Source organism: Caloenas nicobarica, chromosome 1, assembly GCF_036013445.1.
Source record: "Caloenas nicobarica isolate bCalNic1 chromosome 1, bCalNic1.hap1, whole genome shotgun sequence".
Taxonomy (NCBI): domain Eukaryota; kingdom Metazoa; phylum Chordata; class Aves; order Columbiformes; family Columbidae; genus Caloenas; species Caloenas nicobarica.
In genome coordinates, this window is record NC_088245.1 from 80116934 (window position 1) to 80139404 (window position 22471).

A 22471-nucleotide genomic window follows, 5' to 3' on the forward strand; every position below is an offset into this window, starting at 1 on the left:
CTGAAGTATTTGTGCAAGCAACTGAAGCAATTCTGGAGCAGTTAGCATAAAACTTGCAAAGGACAGGTAGAAAAGACTGAAATAATATCTGCATTTAAAGAAATTAAAATTAGGAGAGTTACAAATTTCAGTTTACCTTCAATTTCCAGAAAATCTGAAAAAAACAAAATAAATTTTGTAAGCATGTGGGCAGTAACTAGGAGCTAGATAATACACATCAGTATTGATCAGCCAAGAAAATATATTGTTAAACAAATCCCATTTCCTTCTGTTACTTATAGTCCTGTGCAGAGCACAGACATAGTAGTTGCCATAGTTGGATTGTGGTTCAGTTTTTGAAGCTGCCTGACACTACCTTCACATAAGTAAAATATATGATATTCAAGACACATGATCTTGCTGGAGCTATCATAGGACAGATAGGAAAACAACACACTGTTACAAAGAATGTGTTATTAATAGTTCATTACTAAAATGGAAGAATGCACAGAACTGCGTTCTGCAAGGATCTGCCCTAAATCTGGCGCTACTCAATATTTTCAGTAACAACTTGGACACTGGAATGAAGAGTGTTCTTACGAAATCTGCAGATGACATCAAACTGACAGAGACTGTGAGTAGGAAGACAAAATCGGAATTCAAAATGATCTTGGAAATTGGAGGAGCAGCCTGAAAAGGATGCAATCAGGACAAGAAGATGTAGCTATTATTAGGTAGAACAGTTAACTGCATAAATGCAGGATTGGGAGCAAATGATTAAGGAACACTTCTTTGGGAAAGAATCTGGGTGTTGCAGTCAATTGCAAGCCAACAACATGATGATATTGTGAAACAGGCCAGCATCACACTGGGATACATATCATCATATTATACAGGAAAGTACAGGAAGAAAATCCTTCACTCTGTTCATCACTGGTAAGACCTCTCTAGGGAACTATTTTGGGGCACTTCTCTTGAAAAGAGATGTAGTCTACCTGTAGATGGTTTCTAATTCCCACCCTAAATTTTATGAGCGCTGTATTTACGAATATCTTTTTTCTTATCCCTTAAATTGTTCTTCTCTTTTTTGGTGTTCTACTACCAGGTAAATCACGTATCTACTTGATCTTGCTAGGTTAAACAAATCAAACCCTTTATTCTTTTTCATTAAATACACCCTCTGTTCCCCAGATAATTTTTGTAGCTATTCTTCAACTCATTCCAGTTTAAATGAACCTCTTTAAACACATGTAAATGGAGCTGTACACAATATTCTACATGCTTTGTACAATGGCTGTCTTCCCTCTTTTGCTGGAAGTACCAAACCTGACACAACCTGCACTCATATTGCCTTTTTCACATAATTACATTTAATGTTTCAGAGTAATCCTATGATCACCTAATTGTCCACATCTTTCCCCCTCACTCTGAAGAAGGGAAGAGATTACAAGGTATAGCAAACATTTTTGTTATTAGTCCTTACCCAAATGACCTTGTTGTTTATGTTACAAAGTTTTATCTGACTGTTAATCCTCTGTTCCTCAAAGTCATCTAATTTTTCTTTACAGCATTCTGATCCTCCTCTAAAATGATAGTGCCTCTCAAATTTGTATTGTTGGTTTCTGTTTAAAACACAATTCTAAGAGTAATTTAAGTTCATTCTTTATTGGTCCTCTTTTCCCTTTTTATTTAGGTACACGAACGACAAAAATCATGATTTTTTTTTTTAAACAGCAGCCAATCACATGAAGTTTTGAGTCATTAATTCCACAACTGTCATGACAGAACTCTCTCACTGCTGAAAGACTGGTAGTACTCTTATTCCTTTTAACCCCTGTGATACGTTTATATTGATTGAACATTTTCAAAGCTGACACTGCAAGTTGGGGGGGGGGTGGGTGCGGAGGGAAGCGAGGAAGGTGAAAATTGCAGTTCCCAATCAGGCAATAGGCTTTGCCAAAGGTCAGCTCTGCACTGGAGTTCACAGTTGTAAAATACATTATTTTCTCTCTAAATAAAATGCAAGATACTATTCGTGATCTACTATATAACCACATTTCGCAGTGCTATAAAACATACTCTTTTCTACGTAATGGACTCCTCAAATACATATTGGAACTGACAGCACAGTTCTAGGTTTGATGATAAAATTATAATCTGAAATTTTGTGGCCTGTCGTAAGGAGGAGATCAGGCAGGAAGAATGTACAGCCCAGATGATGGTTCTTTCTGGCTCTACACTGATCTCTACAGCTCCTCATATTCACTGATTACAACAAGGACAAACGCATTATCAGATTAAACAAACTATTTGAAACACTGCTACCATTCTCAAAAATAGTCTGTTGGGCTACTTTAAAAATGAATCAGATCTATTTTTATTTTATTTTACTGAAATATCAATGTGTGCGCACAAAAGGATGGGACAAGGAAAGTCGGGGATGATTTGTGCATTAGAGTTGCTCTTTTTCACAGTCTTGTGATTCGTGCTCTTCCACGGGTTTCTGAAGCAAGTATTTCAGATCCAGCTGCTGCACAAGCCCAGTAACTAGTCCTCATCACAAGTTTCCTAAGGAGTCTCAGCAGACAGATGGAAACGATACACATGCGCAGCGGCCACTCCAACACAATAGAGCCACTGTATCAGTAATGTGGGAAATACAGCATCCCTCCATCCCCGGGCAGGCTTTCATGCACTGGATTATAACAGCTCCAAAGAAGTGTTTGTGGTCCACTGAGTCAGTCATCTGCACATTAAAAAGTCATAGTTGGCACTATCATCTCTTTGGCACAACTCTTTAAACATAACCATTAAAAAGGAAAAATAAAAGGAATATACCAAAGCCTCACAAAAGTCAGAATAATTTAGTTACTTGTGACCAGCAAAGCACATTAATACGCACTTAGCTTGACTCTGGCACAACTAAAGACAGGGCTTACGTCTTTTGCTGAGTCAGGATCTTAGCATTGAACGTTACCTAAAATTGCTCTGCTGCTGAACACACTAGGTACATTCTTAATCTAAAATTGATATCATACCACATACCCCGCTATTAGTAATAATGGAGTAATATCATCCCCACATTACCAAGTAAGATGCACTGTCATTCTTATATTCCAATGGCATATCTTTTTCAGAGAGAATCCCATGTAATTTGTTTATATGCACCTTAAAAGCAGTTGTTTCCCACGTTTGTGCAACCAGCTGCTAGCAAAACATAGATGAGCGTGTACTGAAGGGCAGCCTGCCCAGCCAGCGTGACCAACTCCGCACAACTGGAGTGTGAGCAGAAATGAGGTGTCCATCAACTGAGGTGTTCAGCCTGGCGGAGACCTCATCGCAGTCTACAGCTTCCTCACGAGGGAGGAGGAAGGGTAGGTGTCGAACTTGTCTCTTTAGTGACCAGTGACAGAACCCGAGGGAATGGCAGGAAGATGTGCCAGGGGAGGTTTAGGTTGGACATTAGGAAAAGGTTCTTCCCCCAGAGGGTGGTGGAGCACTGGAACAGGCTCCCCAGGGAGGTGTCACGGCCCCAAGCCTGACAGTGTTCAAGAAGAGACTGGACAAGGCCCTCAGACACATGGTGTGACCTGTGGGGTTGTCCTGTGCAGGGACAGGAGCTGGACTTGATGATCTTTGTGGGTCCCTTCCAACTCGGGACATCCTATGACTGTATGATTCGATGATCAAGCAATTACTAAAATTCACGCTTCGGCTGGACTGCCGGGTCTGAGAGCCACCTTAAATCCCAGCACCTTGGGTGGGCCGGGGGAGAGGATGCAGCAGAGCTGCTGTCCCATACGCTGCTGCTGTTTCCTTCGGTGGCTTTGCTGTCGCGGCTGCCCAGCTGCTGGGTGAGGGATGGCTCAAGGCCCTGCAGCAACCAGGGAGGACTCGGAAGCAGAGAGGCTCTGAGAGCAAACACCGCACAGGGTTAGTGACAAGCACAAACAGAAACAACCTTTTCCCATCATGGTCAGTAACCTCTTAAAAACACATTCCCATCAGCTATTTTTGATGCTGAAAGATTACTGCTGGGGTTGGTAGGGAGATTTTTTCCTGCTTACAAGCATTGCCATGGGATTGAAAGAATGAATGGGGGGACTTACTGCTTATAGCCTTGAACACCATGTGTTTGAGGATGAAGAAGAGAAGATCTATGCTAGGGGACAGAAGACGGGAGGATTTGTTCTCCCCATTCATTTGAGGAACAGCACTTCACAGAAAAAAAAAAAGCAAAATAAAAAAAAGAAAGGACTAATTTCGATGACAGAGCAGGGAGGGTGCAGACCTCAAAAATGCTTCATCTTGGTTGTCAGCTTTCCTTATATACAATGGCAATAGTAATTATAAAAACAAGTAATGTTGCTTAAGTACTTGCTTAAGTACTGAAGACATATAACTCTGAAAGCATGTGCAATGTGATTACAAATAAAAGCTGTGGTCTGCCATTAAATTCAGCTATTTCAGAGTTTTAAGATAAAAAAAGATGGCAACTCAGGAATTAACATTACTGATGCTGTTGCAGTACCATCAGCCACCAAACTTCAAGTAGAGCCTGTGTTGTATTTCAAGATTTTATGTCCACCTACTAGGACTGATTACCTCCTCTTAGTCCCTGAATGGCAAGGGCACTTCAGGACACGCTTAAATGTATCTGTATCTAGGAAGTACTTAAATGTGTACTCACACAGAGGGATATTTCTCTGAACCAGGGTTTCTTGGAGCTGATGCTACTGTAGCCTACTATCCGGTACAAGTCTGGATGATGTGACTGGTGATTTATGAATAACAAACCCTTAAAAAAATTGTCACCTGGCCAGTTTTTTGATTCTATATTTACATACACAGACACAGAGAAGCACAGTAACGGACACTTAAAATTTATGCGTAATAAATGAAAAAAAATACAATTCTGAAACTAAGAGTCAAAACATTCCTTGGTTTTAAATAATCATCCCTGGGTGCTTTTGTATTTTCCATACAAAGTGCATAGGATCAGCAAAACTCATACAGACAAGATTTCCTTGGAAAACATTAAGGTCCTTAGACCACTGGAAACATCCAGTCATTACTACCAACCTCTTCCCCCACTGAATAACTCCATTAGCTTTGAAAAAGATAAAATCATAGAATTATTTTGGTTGGAAGAGACTCTTAAGACCATCAAGTCCAACCATAACCTAAATCTAGCACTAAATCACGTCCCTAAGAGCCTCATCTATACATCTTTTAAACACCTCCAGGGAGGGTGACTCCACCACTTCCCTGGGCAGCCTGTTCCAATGCCTGACAACCTTTTCCATGAAGAAATTTTTCCTAATATCCAATTTGAACCTTCCATGGCACAACCTGAGGCCATTCCCTCTTGTCCTATTGTTTGTTACTTGGGAGAAGAGACTGACACCTTCCATGCTCCATACTACGACCTCCTTTCAGGTAGCTGTAGAGAGTGAGAAGTCTCCCTTCAGCCTCCTTTTCTCCAGGAAGTGATTGCTTTAAGGGAAAACAAAGTGCTCGGAGAAAAAACCCCTCCTGGAAACAAGAGCATCCTCTCCTTGCTGGCAGTGAATACAGACCAGTGTTGTACGCCCATAACTCTGCAAGCGAGAAGATACTCCTGCAAAACCCCCAGCTCACTGGGGAGGACTCGGACAACTATATTCAGACAAGCTGCACATACACCCTCTTTGCCAGGGCTAAAGTCTCAACAACCACATATTACATAGGAAAAAAAGTTATTTTCACACCTTTGTCCTGCCCCAGGATGGGCAAGATAAAGAACTGTGCTCAGAGGGTGTTTTTTGGAGACAGAAGATGCAGATCAGCATGTAGCTGGGGAAAACCAGCTGAATTGGACAGTAAGATGAGAGAGGAGCTGCAGAGAATCCTGATGCAGGAAAGACGAATTGTACTTCAGATGCAGTATCAAGGTTATTAAAGTCGTCTTTATCAGGTTGTGCAAACACATAGCCACATATAATTGTTTACAGCTCTGTCAAAGATACCTGAGGCTTTGGGTCCTGCAAAACACAGAGCAAGAAAGGGTCTTTATTGACTGAACAAGCAGCGACCTGTTACTGAATATGTTTGTTACCACTTCCAACGTGATCGTGTGTCTTGAGCCATGATATGACATAAAGGGCCCTTTCTGCTAAAGAAAACCCTTCTCTGCCTCAGAATTTGTAATAACACTTTTTTAAAAATAGTTAGGATTCATTATATCTGGCTGTTTTTTTCCTAACCTTTCTGGCTCGCACACTGGCAAGGCCACATTCAGGGTACTTCTGGCTCCTAAAGGGGATAGAATTTTCCTTTATATTTTGAAACAGGAATCAATGAAAGCTGATTACTTCGGCAATTTTTGATGACTTCAGTACATAGTTTCTTGCTTTGCTTTGTGGACTTGGTCTGCTGTTGGCTTTTTGTTTGGTTGGGTTTGTTTTGGTTTTGGGAGGGTTGTTTTGTGGTTTTGGTTTGGTTTTTAATGTTTTGTTTGTTTTGGGTTTGGTTTGCATTTGTTTGTTGTTGTTGTGGGTTGTTTTTGTTTTGTTGGGGTTTTTTTTTAGGTGCCACAATGCTATCAAAGTACAAATTACTATACATGGTATTCGCTGACATTACAAGCTGCGATCTGGCATTGAAAGCATCTTAACTGAGCTGAGATAGTGCCATATACTCTGTGACAGATTAGTGCACCAGCAAAAGGAAAAGCTCTCATTTAGGTAGCACAGCAGGCTTTTGTCCACCATATTACATGTGAATTCCATGACCTGAAACTCTTGATGACTCCTTAGCAGCTAAGGAGAACTGCTAGCATCCTCATTTTTTACAGCACTAACTTTTCCTTTCCGATCCCCTTCATCCTTTTTTCCTACCTCAATACTTTGCAACACAAAAAGGATGGCAGCAAAAGTTAACATGCTTTAGCAGTCCCCACAGACTGCTTAAACAAACACTGCGATTGCAATTTAGACAATCTGGAGTCCATTCAATATTAAATCCCCATCCCAGGCTACAACTGCCAAACAAATAAAGGATTCATGGAGTACTTTACACTGTCATTTACTACCGCAGCCATTGTCACTTGACAATCCAGAGGAGGAGCCTGTGGGGTCTGATACTGCACCAGCTACATCTGTCAACAAGAAGACAGAGAGCTCCGTTAAGCAAACAGGCTTGATCCTGCTTTACACAGTCTCCCTTTGTCTTGCCCCAGCTGAGCCTCTTCTAATCTTCTCAGGCTATCTTCAGCAGCGCAAGCAAGAACTTCTGCTAGAACCAGGCAGACAAAAGATGCCTTTCTTCACCACTGCGTACTGTTTAAATGTTTACGCCACTCCACCTCTGTCCCCTCACCTTTATCCCATGTTCCCACCCACCGCACAGCTGGAATGAACACATTATATTATTTGCGACAGCAAATTATACCAGTGTTTGTCATCTCAGAGAGGGGGAAAAACCTCAAATCACCTAAAATAATATTATCAAAACAAAAACTTTGTAGGTTTGGGGCTGAAATGCACTACACGTTCTGCTCTCCCTCTGCTGCAATTTATTTTAGTTACTTATTCTGAAGTGGCACCAAGCTCCCATTGTGCTACTTCATGTCAGGATGAGCTGGTTTGGTTAAAGAGCTCTCATTTGTCTCCTGTAGAAAGCCACTGGCATTAGGAATATTCATCACCTCCAAAAACTGAATCCACCTAGAGACATTTAGGGAAAAGTGGTCAAGGCACATTACTCTAGATGTCCAGGGCGGCAAATACTAGCATTAGAAGTCTTGCACTGAGTATATTTTTTCCATAGCTAGCCATCTCAAATAATGAGTCCATGTGCAGTGTCACCAGGTAAACCCACAGGACACACTTCATCTCAAGGAAAACAAATGAATGCAAGACCTCCAGCTGTTTCGGCATCAGGAACTGCAATATTTATTCTGGAAGGAGCAAACAACAGATGTGGTTGGATAGCAAGAGTTCATCTGGTTTTCAACCACACTTGAAATAAAACTTCAATTTGCCATTATCATGTCAAAAGCACTTGATAAATGTCAGGAATTTCGGGGAAATCCTAATGTGTAAACCTCGACTTCCAGGTTAGAAGGGGACTCACAGGACAAAATCCTATATCAACATCTGTTAAAGCAACTATTAGCAAAAAAGAAGCGCTCTCAACTTGTGAAATTCACAGGAACTACATCTGCAATTTCCCTCCCCCTTTGCTCAATGATGAGAGATTCCACAACACGCCACCTTGAAATGCTCTTGCCAGGGACGTTCCCCTGCACAACGGCATTGGCAGCCTTTTGTGGTGATCACTTTATAACACCTGAAGGAGGGGTACTTTTGTAAATAAAATCGGCATTAACACGACCCCACCTTCCCGCTGTGCGCCCTCCAGCTGCCGCTCGCCCTGTGCCGGGGGACACGTGGATCCCACCACTGGCACCGCGGGTCGGAGGGCGGCAGCTCCCCAGCCCGCACAGCCTTCTGCATCGCAAACTGATATTCATGGTGCCTTCTTGATACCAGAGCCTTCAGCTCCTTTTGTTGCTGTGTGCTTCGGCAATTTCCTTTAAAAATACAACGGAAAACAGTTAAAAGGGATGCATACTCGAAAGTTGCAGTTCGATGACTATGATCTTTCAAGGTCCCTTCCAATCCCTAACATTCTGCGTGATTCTGTGATTCCCTGAAAATATGACCTAGCCCGAAAAGAAGCCCTAGCATGGTTTTTCAGGATGCTCGAAATATAAGTCCTACTCCAAAAATAAGCCCTAGTTACAGTTCATGAAAAAAGTCAATTTAAATAGTGACCAGGCAGCTATACATGTTAAAAATAAGCATCTTTCAGAGAAAAAACTGATATAAGACCCTGTCTTAGTTTCGGGGAAACAGGGTACCCACCTGTGCTCTAGATCGTGGGGAGTTAATGTTTTCTCCCCACATACATAATCATGCATTTCGTTAGAAAGCAGACTGATGCAGTATATTGGACATGACTGACAGAAAGATCTGTAGAGATACAAATCTAGGGGAGAAAAACAAAAAAATTACTAGGTGAAACTTGACGTAAATAGGTCTGTACCAGGAGTGAATCTAGCTGGTTAAATATATATTAAAATCTGAATATCTCTTCCAGTCTCTCATTCATCCCTCCACAAAAATGGAAGATAGAAATTCTATTATCTCAATAGTATTTGCTGTCAGCAGCATTATTCTCTACCAGTAGGAGAGCCACACAGCTCTCTACTCCTTCACTATGAAGTATACCCCTAACTTTATATCCAATTCTGTTTAGCTGCGTTTTGATTGCTGTGGCTCAGCAGCGGAGGCCACTGCATTTTTTTTCCCTCTGCCTGAGAAGGTACGTTGCTCCACACAAATAGATTTGATCCTTGATTGTACCCAAGCATCATTTCCTAACAAATAAATAATTCAGAATAACAATTTACCTCTGTTCCCCTCATGTTGGCACTCTCACTTTTTAATCCTGTAAGCTTAAGGACATCAGAAATAACAAACTTTTCAGGCCGAGGTTACAATTTCTCTATATACTAAGGGCGCAAATTCCACATTCATTCTAAGCTTTTTGCCTCCCCTGCGCTTTGGTGTCCTGTCCCTCATTTGAGGTATTCGTCACACATTTTTAAAGGCCCATGTCACGCACGTGGGTCTTGGCAGGTTACAAGTTACAACCAGCAGCCTGTGTGACCCATGCAAACCCACTTCTACCCCCCATCCGATTTCTTTTCTTCTTGCTCTCCAAATACCATCTTGTCTGCCCCTGCTGAGATATCGCAGAAATGTTCTTCATCAACATACAGTGTCATCTAACACATGGAGCCTGCCAAGTTTTCATGTTGTTATATCAGGAAAACATCCCTCAGGGGCAAGGGGAGAGGAAGAGGTCATTTTTCATCTATGGAAGAGTGAGTAACCCTTTTCCTTTGGGACTAAGAGGATCCTAATTTAACAAACCTTCTTCCCTGTCACACTGCTGCTGCTCACTTGCACACCACGGCAGGCTCAGCAGCACGAGAGCCGGAGAATAAAGCGCGCTTGCAGGGAAGTAGCAGTTAAACTTGGCTTGGCATGCTGGAATTCAAAATAATTAAAAGCAGAATGGGAGAGAAGCCAAAAGTGTAGGACTTTCCAGCACAGAGGAGGGAAATTTGTCTGGTTTCCAGGTGTGATGAGCAATCCTCAAAAGGCTCTTGTCAGTTCAAAGAAGGAAGCCCAAAATGTGGGTTCTTAGGTGAACTTTAGTCAAACTGTATAAATCTTTTGAATCTTCAAAAAGATTCAGACCTAGGGATCACTCAGAAATAGGCTTTTTCAGGAATTGAGTGCCTTTAAAACCAAAACGAAACAAACAACACAAAAAACTTCTTCAGTATTTTCCAGGCAAACAGGCAATATACCACAGAAAGTTTTCCATGATAACCTAAACTTTTTTTTCCTTGGAGTAGCAGCCCAAAAAGGGATTCAGTAGCTGAATGGATGTTCATTTCAGCTGTGGACATTTGTATTGGGACTGGTACTCACGCTGCCTTAAGGCTTAGGCTCTCCTCAGCTAAATGCAAAGTAAGGGAAGACACAACACAAAATATCGTCCAGCGGCTTGATGAAAAGTGGCTGCTGGTTGGTTTCCTTTTCAGAGGCATCTCTGATGACTCCACAGATAAATCAAGCCCAGTGATACACAGGACGTTTTGAGTGAAATGGTGTCTGGTAGGTTTTTAAAACAGCACTACTGAAAACTGTTCTCCTACCCACAGCCCAGACCCCACAGAATTACACAGTATTAAGTCGTGGGTTTGCATTAAGGTCCCACGATATGAACTCCTTATTAGCCTACCAAATGGAGACTGTATCCGAGATCAAAATTAGCTCACTTCCCAGCACTGGTATACATGAAGAAAAAAAAAAATGTTCCTCTCATTAAAGCTCTTCCTGAAACATCAGAAATGTAACTGAAATTGTTCATCCTGAAAATGTTGAGTCAGTTGAAGTAAAAAATTCTGCTTTTTTCAGCTCTAAATCAGTTCTGTGTTTGCAGCAGTATCGGCCTCTTATCTAAACCAAACCTCTGGCTTTACTTGAATTTGAAATTGTTCTCTTAGCTCATTTCTGTGACACAGCCTAGCTTGATTTAGCAATGTTAAGCAATAATATCCTGCAAATACTTCCCACTGGTGACCCATCTATAAAGACAATAAGATAGAGCATGCAGAACTCTGCAGCCACTGTTTTTTTGCCTCCCCTTTCATCCAAGCCAGGCAGCAATCACCAGAGGTGGTAAACACCATATTCCCTCTAACAGAACTACAGAGGAATGTTTTTGCATGGTTTTCCATGTCCCACATACAGGAACTTAAATGTTCCAGCAATTCCAAATGCAATGGAAAATTTTGTACAAAAAGCTGTAAAGCTTTCAAGACTTTTTTCCTTTCTGATTTTGAATTACCTTTTCTAGTCTCAGAAAGGACACGGAGGGGGGGAAAAAAAAAATCTCAGAGATGGTCTCCAATTCCTCAGCAACAAACTGTGCTTTCTGCCTCTCTAATTACACCTGCACGAATCCCTTGGGACACAGACTGACCTTCTCAATCCTCCCAGTGGTGTAAATCACATCTCACCAAATCGCGGATCGAGCCTCTGAGCATTACTCTGCGGTTCCCAGGCTGTGTTTCTACGCCAGGACCACTTCGTTTTGGGGCCTGCAGGTTTTCACATGCTGAGGAACTCTGACCGACCAGTTAGTAAGAAGGAGTAAAAGAATACCATCCTCCATTCAAAGGATTTGTTTTTCTGTAAAGTACAGGGTAAAGGGTAAAAACAAAACAAACAAACCAACCACACAAAAAACCACACCAGCATAAGTAGCAGATGCACAGATCTCACATACATTACTCTCGCTTCCTCCTCTAATTCTTCTCTGTTCATGAAAACCCATATCTTCTGATAGGAGGAGCAAACTCATCTAACTCGACCTGTTAGCCAATGCTCCTTGAGCATCTTCACCCAAAACACTCAACCTCTGCTTTTTTTTCCTTCATTCCATCTTTAAGTTAGAAGCACAGTGTGATAAAGGTTGGTGGGTGGCTAAAACACCAAGAGAGCATGTTTTCCTTTTTTTTTTTTTCCCCCTCCAAAAAACCTCCTCTTACCTTTCTTGCAGCTCTTTTAGATTATGCCAATCAGGAAGGAAAGCTAATAAAGGCAGCAAAAATACACTGTCAGTTTTCTGGAGAGAATAACACAGCAATCAGGTTCAAGTTCTGTTGCACCTGCAGCCACATTTTCTTCAAGTGCAGCTTACTGGAAAACTTGGCAGATTAGAGACCCTTGTTTCCCAGCTCAGCATCACCTGCCTCTAAAATTATTTCACTGACTCCACTCAGATTATTATCAAAATATCCAAACCTGGCTCTATATAGAGTGATAATACCTCCGGCTTACATTCAAATTTTGTTTGCTTCTTGCAGAATAACCCATCATCCCACTTCACCTTCATCACAATAACCTCTATGTGGGGAATGATTTTATAGGCAGCCTCACACACTTCCAATTCAGTTTAACCTCTCAGTGTAATAGTTTCCTCCACCCTTGTATTTGAGAGGTGCAGAGGCACTTAACCCATGGGTTCATCCAAAAGTTGAATCCCAGTCTTTGGGCAGGTTCTTATTGCTACTCAAACTCAGACCAACAGACATAATGAAGAACCTCTTCCTTTTTTTCAACTACAGCAATAAAAGGAAAACAACAGCAAATATCTCTACTTTCAGATACCTACCACTCATTTCCACTGCATATAAACAGAGAATGAAGCAGACAAAGGAGATGGAGTAAGGGGGTAAGTCCGCCAAATGTGGCACACGATGAGTGCAGGGGTGGGAACGTGGCTGTTCACAATCCTCAGCCCTGTTCTCAAAAAGTCTAAGGGATCTGTATTATTTTCATACTGGCTGTGATCAAGAAGTGCTAGATTCTTTTTTTAAAAAAAAATGAAACACACAGCAAAACTAACTGCTGACAACAGAGGATCAGAAGATGGTGAGAGATGCTGCTCTGGACCTCTTTGCAGAGGAATGACCAAACCTTCCAGATTTTCCACTCCGCCTAAAACTGCAAGCTGTGCAGAAAGTGTTCTTCACCATAGGATGGACTTGCACAGTTTGGAGGTGGAAAAAAGAGTGTCCTTGCTTTCTTTACATAAAAGACCATCTTACTTTTTACTTACGTTAAATTAATCCATTTGAAAAACAGCTATTACATGGCAAGTATTAAAACGAAACTATAAAAACTGGATAAACAGTCCCCAATTAGATTCCTTGAGGACTGGTAACAGGAAAAAATCATCGTGTTCCCACTACACAAAATACAATATGCATGCTTAATTCTCAGAAAGTCCCACCTTTAAAAAAATGTCAATAAAACATCAAAGCCTCCTATAAGTTCAGAAATCCACACCGGATTCAAGCACTGATATGCAATCAAAAGAAAGAGTTAATTTCTATAAGGATATGCTCTACTTTTAAAGACATCTTCATGTAAGTGATATTTTTGTCTTTCAAATCCATAACTGTATGTTAAGTGAAAAGTAAAATCTCTAGGATTGGCTTCAAAATGGCAATTTTAAGTTGTAATGACCTTTGCATGGCACTATTGAACATCGCATTAAAAAGATAAGCCTTTGAAAACTTGAAAATGTGGGTAAATAGGAAATATTTGAATAGGTAATTACAAAGGCTGAAGAGAAGAACGATCTGTATCAACACTAGGCCATATTCAGAGAAATACATTCAATCTTGGAGAATCAGTTGTTCTTAAAAAGACCTGTATTCGTATGAATGTGTGTTGCAGGTAATGAACATATAGATACATATATCATTCCTAAAACTCCTGTAAGGATAATGCTCACAAGAGTGGAGTTAAAGCCTCTAATTCAGCAAAGCACTTTTATTTCAGCATAATTAACCATATGAAGTCTTGCTCAAGTCAACTGTTTCACTCAAGGAGTGGTCTTGAAAATAACTACACATATGCCCATAAACAGATTTCAGTAGGGTCAAATCCAATTTTTTTTAAATCAATGTAAGTTTTAACATGCCGGCTCTAAGGACTGAAGACCTAGCTAATAAAAAGTATTTTCGAAATAAGAAAATATTTCTTCATTGCTTGAATATGAAGAGCTGAGTATTTCAGAACTGCCTGTGGAATTTTATATCTAAATTCCTCTGTAATTTAAAAAAGGCCAGTGACTTCAGAATCCCCAGGTGACTCTGGAAATTTCACCTACAATTCCCAGAAAGTTAAAGTCAACACCGCTATGGTTTATTTTAAGGCACTGGACGCACTGTGATTTGTTAGACTTGCAAGTTGCAGCATCCCTAAAATGAGATGTACATGCATGATATCCTCATAAACTGGATTAAAAAAGAGTCCCTAGTGAACGTTACCATTCATAATTTAAGGGTGAAAAAGGAAAGGAAAGAAATCCTTTTCCATTGCAGTTCAAAGCAGGAACAAATATTTATTTCAGCCCACAAGCTACTGTGCTGCTGCAACAGCACGTAACAAGAAAATGAACCAAAAAATGTTCCACTTTTTTCAGTTAGAGGCTCCCACATATCATTAGGTCATTTGGGGTTTTGGTAACAGTAGGACTTTATCAAGGTTAACAAAATAAGGTTTTAATCATGACCTCCAGAGATATCTAAGCCACACTACCTATCAAGGTTTCCTGTATGTGTTCCTTTCATATATATATATCTATATATATAATTTCTACAAACTTAAAACTGTTCTGGAAGTAATGACTAGATTTAAAAAAAAAAAAAAAGGAAAAAAAGGAGGAGGAGGAGAAGGAAGAATGCTGTATTTATGGTTAATCAATACTTTCCACATGGGAAACAGTAAGTTTCTACATTATTTATTTTGGGATGCAAAGCATACAAAAGCAATCTAAACTCCTGAAAGAAGGATAGTCTATTATCAGCTCATGCTCTCAACCTTATGCTTAAAAATCATGTCATTTTCTACAGCATTAAAAAAAGCCAAGCAGACAGGATTTCTCTACTAACCTTAACAAGTTTTGAATGTCTTTACAGCGTGGGCTTAAGTCTCCTATACAAGGTCTGAGCTTTAAATAAAGCTTGTTTTTGGTGGTAGAGATACAGCTGCTTTGAGAGCGAGGATTATAAAAGAAAAACATTTCACTAAATTTTAAAATGTAATGGATGAAACGTTTTTGATACAACTCATCTGACTTTATTTGGTGAACAGGGACACCAAATTATTTTATTATCTTGTATTTTTTGAATTGTTGCCAAGAGCCAGGCTCCCTTTATGCCAGAGTAGCTGTACCTATTTACACCGGCTGGAGTCTATCTAGTAATATTTTTGAAGAGACATGAATAAGCTGCTCATGAAAAACAATGCGAAGTAGTGAATATAAACCTTGCATGTGAGGGCCCAGTTCCTTGATTTGAAGATGTAACAACAAAACTTTACTCACAATGCTGGTAAGTAATAATTACAGCACAGTCTAACTTCCAGTTTACCTGTGCCAATGCACCTGAACTTTGGGGCTGCAGAGGGTTTAAGCCCAGACCAAACCCAAACGGTGCTGTTTGGTTAATAATTAGCATATTAATTCATTTTAACATTTACAGTAAACACAGCAGCGCTGCTGAAAATCCTAATTGTAGAATCAATAAAAAAATTACAGCGCAATAATTGTCCCCCTCCATCTGAGCCAAGACATTTCACGGCTCCTCTCACAGTCTCATTAGATTGCCCAGGCCTCCCCTTAGTGTCCTCTTCTAAATATCTTAGGATCACAGAGGTGAGGCCATTTCACCACTCCTTGGGAGAAGAAGGGAAAAAAAAAAAAAAAAAAGAAAAAAAGAAAAAAGGGGGAAAAAGTAAAGCGTCTGCTAAAATCTAACTTCATTTGATTTACTCTCCAAGACTGGTTTTTATTAAATATGTTTGACTGCTATCTCTAATTAAATGTAGAATTAATTTTGGCAAACTAACCACAGATGCAGTTTATGTTCAATTTTATCAGACAGATTTATTTATAAGCTGTCAACTTCTTGAAAGACTTCATTTTGGAGCAGTTTTAAATTGCTAACAGTAGCTGTAAATGGGGCTACTGTTCTCTGGAAGACTAAAGAAGAAGTATGCTATAAATGTCCATTCCATCTGCGAGGAATCATAAAACAATCACATTCCTTTATATTTTTTTTTTCTTCCCCCCCTCCCTCCTTCTTAGGACCTTTATTAAATTAGTTCAACTCAATTAAAAATAACTTCAAAAACATTTCAGGGCCCTTTGTTTCAGGGAATACTTGGAACTCTCTGCACGGAACGTCACCCTTTAACTAATCCCTTTTGGGGAGCAGAGGAGAATAGTGGTATTGTGACTTCAGACAGTGCTTTCAAGGGTCTCTACTGTACCGAATTGAGGTCACCGCCAGACAATGCCCAACACCCAATAGCCATTCAGGCGTTCTTCACAACTCTATCAAATGTGTCTTTCTTTCTCGCGCGCGCTTTCTCTCGTGGCAAAGTCACAGGACAATGGAGAAAGCCTCCAGCACCATTTATGGTCACCATATTTGCACATGACAAAGTCTATTCTTCCTGGTTTGCCCATTCCGCGGTGAAAAAGAATGAACCCTGGGTAGATTTTCCCACCATTACAGTCGTTCAAACTTAGCTCAGATTAAAAAAAGAAAACTCTAAAAACAACAAAAAGCCCGTCTAAGAACAGCAAGTGCTGTATGAGAGAGTAGCTACACCAGTCCTTGCTATTTTGGTATATAGGGAGAAGCTGCAGAGACCAAGTGGAAGATTAAATATGCTACATTATAGCCTGCATATGCATGGCTAAGTATACAGTTTAGCGCGAAATGGAAATGAAGGATAAACCAGAAGCTATTATTTTTCATCATATCGTTTGCCCTTAGCCGCATTAGAAAACTCACTGTTTGAACAACAACGCAGAAGCTCGCATGCGGGATTTTTGTTTTGCTTGGAAAGGTTTAACTGCTTCAATTGCAAACAACAACAGCAGCAAATCAATTACTGCACATTTGCGCTGGCTACTGCTGCTATTTCTGACGATGTACCTCAGAAGTTTTACTCCTCCAACAGATGAGGATGAGAGAGAGCGCGAGAACGTTGCACTAGATACTGCGAGCTGGCTGCCAGAACGACTTTTATTTTAAATATGCTCTAGAGATACAGTATTCTTCACAGCCTAAAAAGATCTGAATGAAAATGTGCTGCTGGTTAAAAAGACTGTTTATAACCAGTACTTAACTTGACATTTGCACTGCCTCACCCACACACCTCCAAAACACACACATCTTTTTTTAGTTAATCAGAAATCGTGAACCCCCCCCCCCACCCTGCCTGACAACAGGGAGCGCAGCAACCTAACCTGCAGATAGTCAAATGCCATTAAACTCACCATTAGAGAATAATTTCTGAGCGTTCACCCTATAACCAGACGACGGGTTTTCTTCATTTCTATTTCCGACCCTTACGGCAAATTTTTCCCTCTGTTTCGCACCATGCTGTTTACATGGCGGTAAGCTGCTGCAGACTCCTGCCTTCCCTTCCCCAAAAAACGACCCCCGGCCTCAGGAGACAAACCCTGCCAGCGCCAGGAGCTGCTCCTGCACCAGAAAGTGCTTCGCTTCCCCCTCTCTGCCCCCCAGGCCGCTGAAGGGCGGACGGCTCTGGCCAGCAAACCGGCTCGCTCCATCTACCTGTTCTCAAGAGGTCCAGCGTGCAAAGGGCACGGTCGGCCAGACCTACAATATACGATCACTTGGGACAGTAAAGAATTACAGAACAAGGGCTTCAAGTAGATGGCTGGGTGCTTTTTTCCACCAGGATCAAATATACTTTAACCGAATTATGATACTAAGCCTCCCTGGAACATTTATCTCAAGGAACTAGGGACCAAATTCTGCTTTCGCTCACAAGGAAAACAAACAAGTACTTAATCCCAACCAACTCTAGGAAATCCCATAAGTATGGGCTTAATTTTAAGAACCTTCCCCAGTATGAATGTTCATTTGAATCAAAGGCTAAACATCTAATTCAGGGTGAAACCAATGGCATGTTAACATCTGGGAGAATCCTGGGATCCTTCAGGAATGAGTTACTGGACTGGTAAACCTATGTGAGATCTATGGATGAAAAGTTCTATAGAATTATAAACCATATTGTTAAAATATTTTTTAAAACCCCACAAAACAAAAAATCAAAACCCAAACACTCCCCCCACCCGAAAAAAAAAAAAAAATCCAAAACCTAAACCCTATAGCATGTTCTATTTAAACAGATAGATATAGATATATATATAGATATAGATATATATGTTGGAATACTGACTCATGAGTTCCAGACATGGAAAAGACAGCCAGCTTTTTAATACGACTAAGTTACTTCCAGATTTGCTCCCCACATTTTGATTGGACACAGACCCAGAAATTAGCGAGTCAGTACCATTAGCACATTCTCATTTGTCAAGGTAAAACTTAGCTATCTGATCCTACATGTGAGCATTATCTATAGGCTGATAGCCAAGGGTTTCTGCCTACAAATGGCAGCCCACGTCAGACTGAGGAAACAAATTAAGAGACCAGGAAAAGGACTTTTTGAAAGTTTGCTGGTCTATAACATCTGTTTCAGTGTTATAAATTAAACAAAGAAATAAAAGTAATTTTTTTAAAAAGTGCATTTAAAATGGCATCTCCAAGGAAAGAATACAAAAAAAAAAATCTACTTCAAAAACATGTGATAACACAGCATTCAACATGAATGTACTGTATTGACCCTTCCTTTAAAATTGCTCACCTAGGTAAATATGACATATGTTTAGATGTATTCTTAACAGGTTTTACTTGTGATTACTCACTTCTCATAATAAAAAAGTAAGACAATATCTTCAGGAGGTAGACCATATACTCTTTGGAAGCTTCATTTCTGGAGCTTTTATATGAGGTCTTCTTTTATGCAACATCAAGGGCTTTCCTTCACTACCTAGCAAATAAATTGACTTTGAAATCTCTCCTGAACTCCTAAAACATACGGCAAAACCATCATTACTTAGCCCTACTCTTTATGATCTACGCCTTCACTAAATCTAACATAATTATGGAAAAAAGAACTGTTCAACTCCAGTAGATTAACCCGGGTCTTAGGAGAAACTTTTGCAGCTCATGCTCCATCTAGGAATCAAAAGCACAGGCATAAAGGAAAGAAGATGCAGAAATAGATGGAGCACAACTTTAAGCCCCCTTTAAATGTTTGGGGTTTTTTTTCAGATGCTGATCTAAAATATCACAGGAGGAAACTGAAAATATTTACTAAATGTAGGCAACCAGTCCTTGTACAGATGGATCACAGCTCAATATATCCCCGTTTGTTACTGGCAACGATCGAGTGGAAGATAAACTGACACCCCAAAGGAGAGGTGCTTATTTTCTAGAGCAATTGCTGGTGCTGTGCATAGTCAGCCCTGAAGATGACTGCAGCCCTCCAGGTGATGGCCTCTTAGGTATGGCCTGACAAGCCAAAACACTTAATTCTGGAAAAAGCTACTGTTGGGTGGGCTGAGCGAGTACCACTCCCAAAGAAACTGCTGAATCTATGAATCCAAAATTATTTATTTTTATAATCAAAAGCTAATGTGAACCACATTCATATTCAAATCACACGTTTTAAAAAGAGATGCAACAAATTAAAACCAATTACAAGTGAACTAAATAAAGTATACAGCCTCTCATCAAGACTGTAACTGTTTTTAGATCTCAGATTTAAATTCTCTTGTTTCAGACCCAACTCTTCTTTCAATTATACGACAGCACTTAACAAGTGGGAAGAGGCAGGAATGAGAAGTCCAGCTTTGCTTTCTGGTAGGAGATCTCCCTTTATCCTCAATTTTTTTCACTACCTGAAGTGCACATCATTAACTTAACAACACAACCATCTGCTCAAATGAACGTCTGATGTGAGGACACAGGGCACTGATGATCTTTAGGCCAAAATTTTTCATGCCTTTCTGTAGCTGCACATATGCAGCCTAATTAAAGCATTGCTGGAAAAAAAACCCTCCATCATTCACAGCTCATATCCTACAGGTAACTGAAGGATTGCAGGCTGGGTGCCTGCACAGTGATGATGCTTTGAAAAGGCTGGGGCTGGCCGGCAGCAAGGAAGATTGCTTCTCTGTCCCTCTTGCCCTGTCCTGGAGGGAAAAAGCACCTCCCTCTTTTTAAGGCCACATTGCATAGGGGGCAGGAGAGAAGAGCCTGTGCAGCTCCTGGGGAGTCTCCATCAGAAGCAGCACACTGGCTGAGCAAGGAGATGATGTCCCTCAGGTGATGGAAAGGGACCTTTCTCCATGTCTCAGACTGGACTGTGGACAGTTTGCTCCAAAAGAAGGAGTCACAGTATTGGCAGGTTTAAAGCAAGACTGAAAGGGAGAGCCTAAACCACAGGAAGCAGGAGAAAGGTATTCTTAAATCAGGTTTTCTGTACCATTTAACCTAATTCTTCTGAGTGTTCTCTTTTCTTCCCTCCCCCAATACAAGTATCATTCAGTATTTATATATATGAAAAAAAAAAAAAAAAGTCTTTGTTTCTTTAAGTAAAACCTGGATGCATAGTGTAGAAGCCTTTTCCACCACTCTGGGAAGCTCGCTAGAGTCAAATCCTCCCCCAAACTCTAGCTGAGTCACAGTCCCATGAGAGGATGGATGCCAGGCAAGGCTGGGGGCTGCAACAGGAGGGCTGTGAGAACACGGCTGCTCCCTCGCCACAGCAGCGACAACTCGTGTCCCAGCAGACGGGGCCAACGTGGGAGTGTCGCAGCCTTGTCAGTGGCCACCAACAGAAGTGGGTGAACTCAGATGATCTACCAAGTGAAGTGTGTAGGGGCCTGGTTGATCTATAATAGCGCTGGAGTTTATTACGTTTAGTAATTCAGCATTGCTTTTGGAACCGCTGTAGGCCGGCTGTTGGGTTTGCAGTAGGGATCACTCCCAGGAAGGCAAAAGCATGATGCACATGGGTGAGAAGAACCACCTCAACAGGAGAGCAGCCAATAATACTTGAAAACGTTGCCTGTTCCAGAGGTAGGAACGTGTAGGGGAGGATAACAGGGACTGAACTATATTCTCCTCTGAGTTGTTCATAATAATCTATTTAGAGACACCTTGGAAAACACTGAAATGGAGTCAATTTTTATTGCCCTTTTCAACTTGGATTAGACTCAAGAGTTACTCCTGTACTATTATGGGATTCAGGCACCTATCTTTCTGACATGCCATTTATGGAGAAAAAAACAAAACAAAACACACCACACAACAAACCATCAACAAAGCAAAATAGCCCACTGTTTTGCTTAAAACACAGTCAGCAAAATCTAAAAGGATGTCAAGCCCTACCCAAGACAGACAGATAGGCAGGCAAAATGATTGACGGATTTTTTTCAAACTGTCAACATTCACAATATTAGTAAATACATGGAACACTGAGACACCTTTAAAATCATGTGCATGATACAGAGTGATAAATGAAGACGGGTATACTCTGAATTTAAAAAAATAAAAAAAAGATTTTCTGAAGCTTTTTTCTTTTTTTCTTTTTTTTTTTTTTTTTCCTGCTGGATAATACAATGCAGTGCTCATTTCTAGTCTGATAGCATCCAAAAACTTTTGGACTCACTTTTATGTTTTTGGAAAGCATCTACCTAAGGGAGACCTTATAAATATAAATTCATGTGATCCCCTGTAGAGAAAACACATAAGATCATGAGTCCCCTTAATAACACAAAGGGGATACCGGAACATAAACATAAAGATATATTAGTGCTATGTTTTCTTTTTTATGAGAACAATTTAGTTTTCCCCTGTCCTTCCAGCCAGACTTGGCCTATGTGATATTGAGAGAAAATAATCATACACTTTCAGAATGCCTGACAGTCTGCTTTAGGCATTATATCTGAAAGCAAATCAGCAGCAGCAAGGAAATTGACATTTAGAGAGAGAATAAATTACAAGACATTGAAATATCTGTTCTAGAGCTGTAAAAAGTAGCAAAAAAAAAAAAATCATCACCTAATACAGGTAGGTTAGGCGAGAGAAGGAAAGAGGAAGATGAAAGGGAGAGGAAGTTTTGTTTCACACATCGTATCTAATCTGAAACAACAAAATAATATACAGCCAAAATGCTACAAAGGCTTCAAAATCTGGTGCTCAAAAGCTAGGACATGCAGAACTGTAACTGCCTAAACAACCCTTATTTGGCCCCATCATTTGGATGAATTGCAATACAATAATCGCACAATCACAGATTTTTTTTTTTTTTTTCCCAAGATCCCTCTACCATTGCTCAGAACAAATCTTCTTGCAGAATGAATCAAGCATGGGTTGTCGGTGAGGATACCATATTGGGGG

The 22471-nt window shown here is 40.5% G+C and overlaps 1 pseudogene; it reads right to left on the reverse strand.

Moving 5' to 3' along the window:
- LOC135988667 (histone-lysine N-methyltransferase SETMAR-like) overlaps positions 1-22471 on the reverse strand; it is a 104967-nt pseudogene that overhangs the window by 22459 nt on the left and 60037 nt on the right.